Source organism: Micropterus dolomieu, linkage group LG22 (assembly GCF_021292245.1).
Source record: "Micropterus dolomieu isolate WLL.071019.BEF.003 ecotype Adirondacks linkage group LG22, ASM2129224v1, whole genome shotgun sequence".
Classification (NCBI taxonomy): domain Eukaryota; kingdom Metazoa; phylum Chordata; class Actinopteri; order Centrarchiformes; family Centrarchidae; genus Micropterus; species Micropterus dolomieu.
This window is the reverse complement of record NC_060171.1, coordinates 21,295,256-21,309,242: the sequence shown is the minus strand read 5'-3', so window position 1 is coordinate 21,309,242 and position 13,987 is coordinate 21,295,256. Positions and strand designations below refer to the sequence as shown.

The following is a 13,987-nucleotide window of genomic DNA, read 5'->3' as shown; positions in this document are numbered from 1 at the left end:
TGGCTCAAGAAACAAAATGATACACACATTGTCATTAACTCAAACCATGTGCAAAAATGCAAATCTGCTCAAAGCTCACTGTGCGCACTCTCAGCCCTGTGCCATTTTGGTTTAGTCCTCCAGTAGTGGAGAACAGAGGAGTTATAAATCTTCTCCAAGGCCAGGTTAAGTGTTTTTCTTTTTTTTGTGATCCATTAAAACTGTTTTAATAATGTCTGCTGCTTTACTGGCCTGCTTTACTGGTACACTTCCCCTGCACCTACCACACACTAGCAGGTGCTGTCCCCACTCTGCAAGTCATAAAAAGATTTGTTTCAGGTATTCATCAAATAGAGTGAAAGAGACCTTTGAATAAAGAGGAAATGGTTTGTTGCACTTGAAGGTTTTATTTTCAATAATTGATTGATAATTGGTCATTTTGTGCAGTCGAGAAGATTAGAGAATCTGAAAATGACCTAAAAATATTTATTAAAGACTGTATGAGGTCACAGATTATTGTGCCCCATGCAGACCAGTATGACATACCCCATAGGAAGAACTTTGCATGCTCTTACATGACCTCTTAACACCCTGTGTGTATGTATGAAGTTTGTCTCCACAGTTGATTTAATGCTGCTACCTTGGAATTTCTCCATTGGGTGTCTCCACCTGGATCTCTGTGAAGCTTAGGTTATGTAAAAAGGACGCTGAAGGAGAATTAAGTAAAACAGCAAGTTTCCACATGTGTTCGGATTGTACCCCTCTTTCTCTTCAAGACACAAAAACAACAGCCTTGTTCATTCAGCACTTTATCTCCCAGCAGCCAGTCAGCACTGTGTATTTCTCGTCATCCAGCTTTACTTCATGTTCCAGCATCAATGTTAACTGTTGTGGACCTAACCCGGCCTTGTTGTCACACACTGCAAGGCTGGATTGTTCCGCTGGCACACTGTGAACTCTACACTTCATTACTTCAGTGTTTTATTGACTTGAGATGTTTTTCTGTCTTTCAAATAAAGAGATTAACTGTCCTGGCCTTGCGATCACTGCACATTTGATCTTTTGTTCTATGTGGTGATCAGCCTTGGAAACAAGACCAGTGGCCGTAAAGAAACTAACTGCTCTGTGTCCTGTTTCTGGTGAGATTTATTAATATAATAGTATTAATAATCAGGTTGTAAGCGGTCATGGCCAGGGCAGCTACATATGGAAATACGCAATGGTAATAATGATAATAGGCCTCATTTATAAACACAGACATTTGGCCTAGTCTGTCATTACAACGAATAGGAACCCCAGTGGTCCGTGTTGCAGACATCATCAGCGCTCCACAGTTGGAGATGGAAGATGGTTTGGATTGTGGAGTAGAAGTTCTCATCTGGAGAGCTCTCTTCTCATTTGGTGAGCTCTTCCATTGGGAGCTTGCTTTCAGAAATTGGAAACAGTTTGGGGTTAGCGGCAGGCTGAGACATAACTGGCTTCTGCTTGTTCCCCTGCTGCATAGGGTTTCTGAACCTCAAGTCAGACTGCTTTAATCTTCATGTAACTGGAAAGCATAACACGGCATAACTCGATTTATTTATGACTTTGAATACAAAGCCCGATCCATTCCCCACTACCTTGCTTGACAAGGAAATATCTCTCCTGTTTCATCTGGAGTATTTAAAAAGTACCTCTGACTGGTTTCATGTTTGAGTGTGGTGGTCCCAATCAGAGATGCTCACAAGTCTTTGAGCTAGAGTCCAAGTCAAGTCTCAAGTCTCTCGTGGTTAAAATGAATGTTGTATCACCTGCTGTGTTCAATCCAGGTTGCTAATAAAACTGCATGGCTATAAGGAATTCTGTAACTGTAACCTGCTTTTCATTTACAGAGCACAACCATGTAATGTACAATTCAATTATTGACGGCTTATTAAATACTGTAAGTCAAAACACTCCCCACACTCTTAAACCCAGTGTAACGTTAACTAAATAAAACTGTGATGTTGCATAATCAACAATAAACCTGTAACCTGTTTTTAACTTGCAGAGCACAACCATGTAGCCTAAGTTACAATGCCTCTACAATTAATGACAGCTTATAAACTACTGTAAGTGAACAAACCCTGTCTCAAACCCAGTGTAAAGTTAACTAAATAAAACTGTAAAGTTATATGGTCAACAATAAAGCCGTAACCTGTTTTTAACTTACACAATACAACCATAATGTGCAATGCAATCAATGACAGCTTAAACTACTGTAAGTCAACACACCCTGCAGTCTCTCAAACCAGTGTAATGTTATAACTAAATAAAACTGTAAGGCTACATGATCAACAATAAACCTGTAACCTCTTTCTAGCCAACGGTAATAATTAAGGTGATGGCAGCCAGCGGGACGTAAATGATTACGTTAATTGACCACCACAAGTTTGGCAAGTAAACAAATGCTCATTCATCTTTTCATAACAAACGACAGTCAGAGTTAACCTCTCGTAGGTCGTAGCTGAAGCAAGAAGCAAGCTAACGTTAGATGGTAAATGCTGAGCTGGTGGTGTTTACTCACCACAGGTTACTAACCTATTTGCGTTCAGCCCTTCCTTGTTTGGGCCTTGTTGTATGAAGTTTTAAAGCCAAAGTTAATGATAAATGGCAGAGCAACTGCCGGTGTTTGTTGTCCTCTCTCACATGCGGCCGCGTGCAGCAGTTGCTACGTGTTTCGTAGGCATGTTATAAGTAATGGAGGGAGGGAATAACAGCAAGCTCATCAGACGTTTTCTAAAAATAAACATTGTTCACGAGTCCCGCACCTCGAGTCTGAGTCGAGTCTGAAGTCACTGTGTGTGCGACTTAAGTCGCACTCGAGTCCGAGTCTCTAACTCGAGTCCCCATCTCTGGTCCCAATCCTGTCGCCAGACGATAATCTCAATATTGGGCAATTCTGCGATATCCTGGATTATGTCCAACGTTTTTTTTAGATTTTTATTCTCTCTTTGTAATTTATCTGCACATGTCAACTATATCATGTTTAAGATATGGATAGATATGGTAAGGCAACTAAAAAACTTGGTTACTGGGTTTGTTATGCCTAATAAAATGGTAAATGTTCATTACAGGTTTGTGGCAAGGTGCAAACTCTGGTGTCCTGCATGATAGTCAGACATGCTATCCACCCATCCACCACCCAGACCTCCACACTCTCGCTTTCTGCCTTGCTGCATAAAACGCATACTTCTTCTTGCATTAGTATATTGTATGCATATAATTCGTAGGGAAACTGTGCTGATAGTCGTACTTGCCCTGTTATTAGCCAGAGAAGGAAAGATGGGCGCTAACTAAAATATATGTTCCAGACATGCCTCATCTCCCAGTCGAATACAGGTTTTTACATTAAAACAGAAATTTGAAAAGAGTGCTGACAATCTAGATTATGAGTATATGAAAGGTAAAAAGTGTGGACGAGACAAGGAAACAGAGTGAGTGTAAGAGATATGTTGTCTGGCTGTGGATGTGTGCATCCATGTGTGCATTTAATTTCTCTGTGCTGTGGGGATTCCATTACCTTTTAGCAAGGAGAGCACCGTGTCACTTATGAACACCATGTGTCTGTCTTCCTTGTGTACATGGGAAACGTTTATTAGATCTTGCCTGTTGAAATTAAGACTGTACCACATGTAGTTCTGTCATTGTTTGAAACTGACCAAAACTGAATCCTTTAGCTTTACTGGTCATGAGTATGTGAAGTCCACTCCTGCTGTGGGGCAGTCTATACTGAAGCAAACTATATATATATATATATATACACACACACACACACACACACACACACACACACACACACACACGAGGTTGATTGATTATTGTTTTTTATTAAGAGCAGATGCATTGGCTGGGAATGGGTTTGGCCCAGCTTGGAGGCAGCTTCAAATATGATCTACTTGACTTTGAACACAAAGCAGTATATTTCACATGAGGTTAGTACCTTCAGTTAACCCTACCTTAAAATGGGTAATTTTATGCCCATTTAGCTCAACTAAATGATACAGTATGAGATAGCTGGTAATAAAAAGGAATTCAACTTTCAATCAGAGCCTTTTTACCAACACAGACTAAGTATGACATTAGTAAAGAAATATGGATCCATAGGTCAATAATTATCTCGTGAGGAGTGATGAATAATTAAGCTTTTATTACAGAGAAAGAACTAAGAGAGATTTAAATTTCAACAACAGTATGGCTTTGCTGAGGATTTATATTTAACCCATTTTAAATAATGCAACAAGTAATTATTTAAAATTACTTGTTGCATTCTAGCAGCAGGTAAACCTCTCTGTATATGCGAGAAGTGATAAGTGTTGGAAACCCACCCCATAATTTGAACACGTAAGTCATCTTAAGTGCACCGTAAGCCTCTGTCCCTCACTACATTCCTGTGCCACCCAGACTCCAAATTACTGTAAACTAAACCAAAGCCAAACCATGGCAACGGAAGGGTGTCAATTTGGACAGGAAAGAATTTATTTGAACGTGACTAGAGTTTCTCTGGCTCAGCTCCCTGGTGGGGATGTGGAGAGGGTCTGTCTCTGGTTACTCTGTCCCTTGACCTATATGCCACATGCCCCCCAAACAATAGCCGATTCATCCATCTCTCTCTCGCTGTGTGTATGTAGCAACAGCCAAGGGAGGCAGGTAGGAGTGAAAAGCACCTCAACCCTCCCCTACGTAGAAACATAGAAACATACATACATACATACATACATACAGAGCATGCACACATAAAACACTTACACTTACACAATAATGCATGAATAGAAGTGTTATGTACATTGCCTTACAGAGATGCAAAATTAGTATTGAGTGACCAGTAAAAAGTAATTAACATAGAGGATGTGACTTATGATTTGGAAAGGACAAAAAGTCTAATCTCCAATTGCAGGAATATACCATACCCTTACATCTATGCATGCACTGATCTGGTGCAGATCAGAATTAGGGCCGGTACTGACTCATTAACCAGATCAGCATCGGCCAGATGAGACCAACTCAAAATTACCTTGAACTATCAATAAAGTAAAAATAAATTACCAAAATGATGCAAAGAGGTTTTAAATTAAAGCTATCGAATCGATAATCGGTAACCTGAGTTGATTTATTGGAATCGAGAGAGACAAAATTGAATCCCTACTTACATTTATATATGAATATCACCTGCAGTCTCTGGAACCTGGAACGACCTTAACTTCCTGATTCTTATCAGTCTCATATTTGTGTGTCTCAGCTCTCAGAAATATCTGGGAGGCCCTGTGATGGAGCTGTGACCCAAAATGTCATGCCCTTTACACGAGGAATCCAGCTAGGTTTGTTGTTTCTTCTCCACAGCCTACTAGCATGACACACTTATTTGCACCGTGAAGTTGTTTTTATACCTCCGCGCTGGAGTTTGCTGTGGCCGGAGGCAAAATATTTTCGGTTTGTCCTTCCATCTATCCCATTCTTGTAAACGCAATATGTCAGGAAAGCCTGGAAGTAGTTTCTTCAAATTTGGCACAAACGTCCACTTGGACATAAGGATGAACTGATTAGAATTTGGTTATCAAAGGACGCGGTCAGTGTGACATCACGAAACATGTTTTCCGGTAGTGAGTCAGTTTCATCTACAGCTCAGAGTCTTGGTGTCTAAAAATGCCAGGAGAAAACAGATGTACTACATACCGTGTAGCTATACTATAAGAATCCATCTCTACATACTAATCAAGTACAGTACATGTGTACCTGTTTAGCCAATACATCTATGATAATCCTGCATTAATCAGTTCAATAATGTAAATTCACTGGAATAATGCAAATGTATCATCAATATAGTGGTAACTTCCATTTAGCCAAAACATACACTTTATACCTTTTATTCAAGTCCTGCCATAGATTATGAGTCTTGACAGACATGGATGTAAACTGCAACTTGACTGATTGGTGGAGGCATACAACTGTGGGCAGTAGTTCTAGTTTACTTGGGTAGCATAAAGAAGTAATTGATTCACAGCATCTTTCGTGGACACATACTGTAGGTTCTGCTCAGGTCACACGCCAGAATAATAAACCCAGAGTGGGGGTATGTGGGTGAACCCTATTGGACAGTCCCCTCTTTTTCTCTATCCTTCCCTCCCCCAATTTCTCCTCTCTAGCCCAGGCCAGAGAGTGGAGGTGATGATGGGCCCCTGAGTTCCCCAGTAGGCCTCTGTTACTGGTCCCACTCTGAATGGGTGTCTGTTCCCTGACATCTCCATCTCTCATCACCACCCCATCAATCCCATGCCTCTGTAACCATCCCTGCAGAGACAGGGCTCCACTTTGTCCCAAAACCCGCCCCACTTCCCCAGTAGTCCCCCTGCATCATAGCCTCCCACTGTGCATGGGGTGTGACAGCTACCTGACAGCAGAGGCCCCTAAATGACAGAAATTTTAGCCAAAGCCTCCCTCTATCCCCTTGATGCATCAAAACACCATTGCTAGAAGCATCAGCATCCCCCAACATATCAAAATACCACGTGTCTGGCCAAGAGTGAGAGACCATCCCCCGTTCTGTATATCCATAAAGGAGCCCCTCTACCTTGCTTTCATCCACATCAAGGTCCCCTGACCCAGTGAACGCCTGCAGGATCAAGGCCTCCTCAGGGAATAGAGGTGGATGTTATCATAGCATTCCAGCCCATGTGAAAGTATGCCAATTAGCATAGCTGGAGAGTGTTGTTTTGCTAGCCTCTTTCACTAAGCCCCCACCCAAATGGCAGGCGAAGCCTAAGTAGCAGGCTCCTAGTTGTCACTGGAATTATCATTGATGCTGAAAATTGATATTTTCTGTTGTAGCTGCTTCTAAATGTATTACACAATATGGAAGAAATATATATTCTGCAGTAGGTGGCTTGAAACAAATCCTGTGTGAAATATGACCGGTATGTTTCAACAACAATTCCAGCCTTATACTTCTGTAATAGCTTTTCCCAGTGTTCCTTGGCTCTGTGGTGTTGGTGCTCACAATGCAGTGATGTCAGCTGAATGATGATATGCTTTGATAGTTAATGGATCTGGCTAGCCACACTTAATACACTTCCATTCTTAGCTAAGTGTATGTGTGTGTCTGTGTGTGTGTATTAATTTTTTACATACTCCACTGCTCACTTGTACATTCCAGACAGGTTTATTGGGTGTTTGCACTGCAGAGTAAACATGCTCTCTGAAGCCTGTTTGCATATTTTGCCTGCTGTCTCCTCTATGAAAACCGTGTTAATTTGGAAAAAAAGTGATTTTTCAGACAATCCATGACAGCGTAGGTCAGACAACCTGTTAAAATTAGGACACATCCATAGTAATATTTTTTTACTGAGTGGTTCACAGGACTGATGATAATCCAGGGAAATACAGTATTTCCTTCCTTTATTCAGAAAAACCATACATGTAATATTAAAAGTGGGAAGTGTGGTCAGATAATTAAGCCCTTTAACCTGGCGCTTTGGTAGTAAATCTTTGACCTACTTCACATAACACTGGCTACACTGTAGAAAAAGCGGCTGTCCTGATGATTTCACCCATTGGTTTGTAGTGAAGCTTATTTGAAGCTTGATTTTGGCTATAGGACTTGGGATTATGTCATAATGTAATACTATTTGAAAAGAGGAGGACTATAGACTAGGCCCTAAAGCTGGATTTATATTTCTGCATTTAGGGGCTACTGTTTACCCATGGCATCAATGTGCATAGGCCCTGAGGTTACGTCTCCTCAAAAATGTAACATCACACCGGGGCCACGGCATGGAGACTGAACTGCAAGAACTTTGATTGACTGCTTGTGTTTCCCCCCTACATGTTTCAAATGCCGGTGAAGTATAAGTTACCTCGATGGAACTCCAGTTCTATCAATCTATGTGTGTAGTTCACTCTTGCTCTGTATGACAAAGTAAATGGAACTGTGTTACTGTGGGGAATGTAAAGCACATTATTAATAACAATACAATATTAATTAACAATGAAATATGTCTAGCATTGCAGAGGTGATGTCAATGGGTGAAATACGATGCTACAACTATAAATCAAAATCTGTGTTATAGGTACCTACTGCGGGTTGACTACCCGTCAATCCCTTGCATATAAATCAAATAATAATAAATCCAGTTTAAACTTAAAATGATTTTATTGTATCACAATTAATGGAGCTTAGTATACTGTCATCCTCTTTTCTAATGTCATTGCCATGTCAATCCCATTAAACTCTTGTGACTTCAGAGACACCATTTTTTTGTTGAGACTGCAGAGATGTAAATGAAGAAGCACAGACAGCGGAGTTCACAATGTGCACCAGACCTCTACTCAACCACATGCCCTAACCTCAAACAATGCACTGTAACTCAAAAGCATTGTTTGAGACACGAGGCACACTCTTAACGTTGGCTCTGGATCCAACCTGACCACGATACCAAATGCCTTCAGTTCCCTCAGAGATACAGTACATGCCTCTGTCCAATTCCAACAGACGGTCTCTCTACAGCAAAAAACCACTTGAGTACATTTGCAGTGTACTTTGACTCTAACCAGAACTACTCCTTTCCTCCACTTTCCATTGAATTCTCCTCCTGTAGGCGGAATAAAAACATGCATTCCCGTCTCATAGGGCTTTAATGTGTTATTGTAGACAAACCTTCTCATAAATTTAATTTCTTGCCAGAATGAGTTGTAGCTAAAAAGGAACCTCCACTTTTAGTGTTATTTTTTTTTACATTTCAGTGCCTGACAAATAGTTCTGACTTGGCGGTGGTAAGTCATTATGTCTAGTAGCCAGGAGGGGACCGGAAGGCGTTAGAGAGGGATGTCGGGTGAGCGGGTGTTTGCTGCTTTGGGGTGGAATAGCGGTCTTACTTGCCAAAGAGTGCCGTGGTCCAACAAGAATGCGATAACACTTCTCTGCTCTCTATAAATCAATAGATTAGCTGTTTTAGACCACAAGTGAGCATTTTGTGAGTCCACAGCCTAATTATTTATTTGTAAGTAGCACTACTACTAAGTGTCAGCTGGGATTGGCTCCAGCCCCCCGTGACCCTGTACGCAGGATAAGCGGTTGACAATGGATGGATGGATGGATGGATGGATGGACTACTACTAAGTATTTTAGAATCGGATCTCAGACTTGTATGTCTACAACTCTTTTATTTAATTTTACACTAACAACATGTGTTAGTTCAAATCTCAGGTAACAGTAGTGTTGTATGTGTCTGGATTTTCATTTATTCAGCCCCGAATTCCTGAGGGACTTGTGATTTAGTGTAGAGTAGGTTCCTGGCCTCCCTAGTTCTGCTGGTGGAGGGATATGTGATAGGATAGATTGTGGTGTTTGTGTTTCTGTGCTGACTGCTGCAATGTTTTCGTGCCTGTAGAAGTGTGATTTGGCCTCAGGCTTTCAAGGCTACTGGTTTCAAGGTTTGGTCCTACAGCCTGATCTTGATTTAGGATCTTGATGCATCCTGCAGATTCACCATACACATAAACAGTTCATCATAACACTAGATATCTCTGTTTAAAGAACATGTGCACTCTATTATGCTATATATCAAACAAGGATTATTTTAGATATTTATTTTGACTTGCACACCTTGCCAGTTGGTGATCTGATCCAACGTGATAATCATGACGCTGAAGGATACACAGAACGTTGACATTACCATTTAGATTGCAGTGGAATGAATAAAGGACACGCAAATAAATGAGCCTAGAAGCATTGAATGAAAAAATAAACAAGTTGGAAATTCATGTGTTATTTGTGTCCTTGTGAACTAACTTTTCCCTCTGTGGCTTAGATTCAGAGTCATAATTATCATCATTATCATCAAAGTAGATATTAGGTAAGTAGATATTTTCAGATATTTAGTCAGGGCTGTAGTATGTAGAGGAATTGTTCAGTATGTATTTGAAACGCCTTTAATAACGTCAAATAATATGAAAACATCATCTGCCCTGTGGGATAAATCAGCATGCACGATAACCCTGCAGCAAAGCACAGACTGAGCAACCTTTGTGAAAACTCTTTTTACCCTGAGGGTAAATAATTAAGCTCCCATCATAATTTACATGGATTATTTAGCAAAAAAATATAATAGGGCCAAAAAATAGCCTAAAGTTGTTATTTTGCAGTTATAATGGGTTTCTTTCTTATCAATTGGCAACCCTGATTATACATATTTAGAGCTTCGTTCTCAATGTGTTTACAATTTTGTTTGTTTTGAAGAAATACTTGCATGTTAGTTGTGCAATGATGCAGTTTTAAAGACTTGTGGGTCACTACTAGGTCTTGGAGCGGTTGTTCCTGATGCAGATGGGACTGCAGTACACCAGGGTCTTATACGCAGAGGGATAAAAATTCAGAAAAGGGCTGTCTTCTGACCTAATTAAAAGCAGAATAGCAATATGTCATGCTGGTTTAGTCATGATTTCAGCACGTTAAGGGACTGGGGCCGTCCAGTTACATCTTAGTCCAACATTGGGATCACTTAAAGGGGATTAGATTTTTATCATGACTCCTGTTCAGGTCGACACTCCTCACATGCACTTGTGACAGTGATTTATAAGGGACAACACTGAAACCCAAAGCGGCTTTAAAGTGTAGACAATGTTTCAGGTTGTGCACACACCGTAATCCCTTATGTGAAACCTTGGCTCATAAATTGTACCCTGATGACCCTACTAGTATTTTTTGTTGCTGCTTGTGTATCATTAGTTCCTAAACTTGTTGCCCAGACAGCACTTTTTCTCTGGGGTCTGTGTGAGTGTAACAATAGCATGGCAAGGGAGATAGAGGAATAACATCAGAAGAAAAAAAAATCTGTGTGCCGGAAAAAAATGTGGAATTAATCAAGGAACTTGCTCAGTGAGCTATGGTCTGCTTTTAATTGCCCTTCTAAATCCTCTCTCTCTAATCACCTTTCTGCCTTTATATAAACCTGTGACTAAAATCAACCATCAGAAGGGTGTCTGGGTTTACGGGACAGCCAAACTTCAGCTGTAACACTTAAAGCCAAAACCCACTCAATTCTTTCCTATAAAGCCATTAAACCCCTCCATTGCCTCATTCTTAATAAAGGTACATTTTCTTCAAGTGTTGTCTGAAGTTTTGAAACAGACATCTTGCATGTTTTAGCTATGTGTGAATGGTGAAAATCTTTTTAAAATGGGCAGACTTCTCATTTTAAGTCTGTTATGACTGGACTAATGTGGGAACCCAAATTCAGAACACAGCACACTGAGGCAGGAAATTAGTGCAAAGAAGGATTTATTAACACAATACTTTATTGAATGAGGGGCAGAGTCTGTGGTTCAGGGGAGTTCTGGGTTAGAGCCGTAAGCCAGAGGAGTGAGCGGAGCCAGGCAGGAAAGCAGATAGTATTATCAGGCAGAGGGAGTCCAGCTATCCAGGGATGAGTGTTCAGGATCCAAGGTGAACAGGAGCAGAGCTAGAAGTCACGTCCAGGTGGGGTGACTGAAAGACACAGGAAACAAGGATTAACCAAACCTTCAAAACACACAAAACAGAATTAACTAAGCTGACCCAAGACTGACTAGGAAACTGAATCTACAATCTGGCTGTTTGTTGAAGCAGGAACAAGGTATTTGAAGTGGAGCAGAGTGATGATGATGACTGGCAGGTGGTGGCCTGACTTGCGCACACCTGACTCCACTCCTGTAGTCAAAGCACAAACAGAGAGAGAGAATAACAGAGCAAGTCTCAACTAGGAAGAAGCCGAGGGCATTACATGGCCATTGTTTGACATTTGGGAGCATTTAAAGTACCATGAAAATTTGGGTGACATCTGTATAATCTTATGTAAGTGAAATAGATAACCCAATGATTAGTGGTTTATCGGATGAATTTTCAGTAACACTTCATTTGGAAAGTTTAATGTTTACACTCAGTTTGACTCACCTTGACTGTCAGGTGATGAAAAGTCAGTTTCCAACAGTGTCACTTGTCCATTTGCAGAGACATTTAGGATGAAAGTGGAAACTGTCTGGGGAATACAGTGCCCTGACATACCATTCGCTCTGGTTACTTTGCTGCAGTTCACTTCTTGTCCTTGTTCACTTTTTTAAAGTGGAATACTGCCAATTTGAATGTTTCAACAACATTGAGAGGCTGTACGCTGATAGTACTGCATGGCTTCACAAAGGGTTTTCATGGAGCAGGTTGGTGCTTATTAACTAGTGCTGGGCAATGATTTTGGGCAAAAATTTTAATCGCGATTAATTGTATTATCTTCTGAGATTAATCGCTATTAATCGCATTGTTATGCACGAAATTGAATAATGAATTGTAAACTAGTGGATTGCGCACATTTAATTTAAATGTACTGCTATATACACAAAAGTCCAATAACATGTTAACACTTTAAACAAATAGATGCTTTTTACGTGCAGTATTCCCTTTACACCGTAGCAATAAAATATTTCTTGTAAATCTCAACTTAAACATTAATGTAATCAAATCAAATATAAAACCAAAGCTATTTAACACTGCCAAGGCATTACCTTTTATCTAGCTTGTTAAAACAAGTTACCATCAGAGTCCAGAGCCACGATCCTCACGTCATAACAGGCACCTTCTGAATATAAATCTGTTCTCTTGTTTTTTTTTCTGAACAGTTGTCAGCAGAAACATTTGTCTTTTATCAGGGAGCAGCAGAAACAGTCTATGTTCAGTAGCAATTGTCCCTGTTAGAGTGAGGTGAAGTGGTCGTCTCACGTACACGCTGCTGAAGTTGAATTGTGTTGAACTTTTTGTATGCGACACATAGCACAAATGATTGGAAGAGAGACTGATCCTCGCTGTGAGTTTCCAGAATCTATTAATGTTTTGTAAGTAGGACATCAACAGGAGGGAATTTGCATAGCAGAGCATCCCCGCAAAAGTTGATGAAGGCCTATCAGGCAAAGTTATGTAGCCTATAACTTAAGTTAAATAGGCTACAGCTGTTTAGTGCACAGAAGCCGTTGCCATGGTTATCCATAGATTGCCCGCCATTTACTTGCGCTTGTCTCGTGTTCACCGGAGCCAAGAGCAACCCTTCGGGGCCAAGCAAAGACGTGATTTTAAAAACGTTCCTTAGACCGACATCTCAATACTAATCAGCATGCTGTGTGTAGCTATCAACGTCGCTATAGCATTTGTTCGCCTGTCTTGCTTTTGTTTATCTACTCCTCCCACACGCTGCATCCAATGTAGCCTGCCGAATCCTCCCTCCGCTGCTTGTTTGGGTGGGTGATTTGCAGGCTGATCAACATCCCACCCCTCCTGTGACCCATGGTTTGACTGTATGTGTATTTAGAGCCAGTGAGCAACGGACTTTCAAAATAAAAATAATAATAATAAAAACTGCGTTAACGTGTGATAAAATAATTGTTGGCATTAATGAATTAATGCTTTAATACGATAATAATGCGTTAATGTGCCCAGCCCTATTATTAAGACAGTACTTTATTGAATGAGGGCTGTTTTACAATTTGGTTTGAGACTGAAGTTGTTAAATTCTTCAAAAATCATTGTTGATTGAAAAATCAACAAATATCCTGCATTTCTGCCCTGCATCAGTACAGAAAGCACAATCATCTGCAAAGAGGAGTTGATATGGGCTAGATACATCCTCCATACATACAAGACATGACTTCACTAGTTGTGTGAAAGCATCCAATTGACTGTCCAAGGCTGTGCTTTAAAGACAAATTGGAATGTTCTATAAAAAGCCTGGCTGTTGCTTTTGACAAATGACAGGAGCAAGGCTGTAATCGAGTGACCTGGTGTAGCAAGACAGCAAAATAAAACTGTAGAAATATGATGAATTGAAGTGACGAACAAGCAAGCAGCCAGGAAAGCAAGAACTGCTAGCACCTCGCAGCTCCTATCAGTTTGGGTCTAATATGTCAGCACTGCAGGAGAGCCTTCTGCACCAAAATTGGTCTGGTTGTTCATCTACGAACACATTGATAACCAAATCAA

At 40.5% G+C, this 13,987-nt stretch overlaps 1 long non-coding RNA gene across 1 annotated transcript; it reads right to left on the bottom strand.

Moving 5' to 3' along the window:
* Positions 1 to 11,271: 11,271 nt before the first annotated feature.
* LOC123961989 lies at positions 11,272 to 11,991 on the bottom strand. The gene is made up of 3 exons (XR_006822819.1): positions 11,921 to 11,991; positions 11,574 to 11,677; positions 11,272 to 11,476 (listed from the first exon to the last, which is right to left on the bottom strand). It is a non-coding gene; the product is annotated as an uncharacterized LOC123961989 (long non-coding RNA).
* Between the last annotated feature and the right edge of the window lie 1,996 nt (positions 11,992 to 13,987).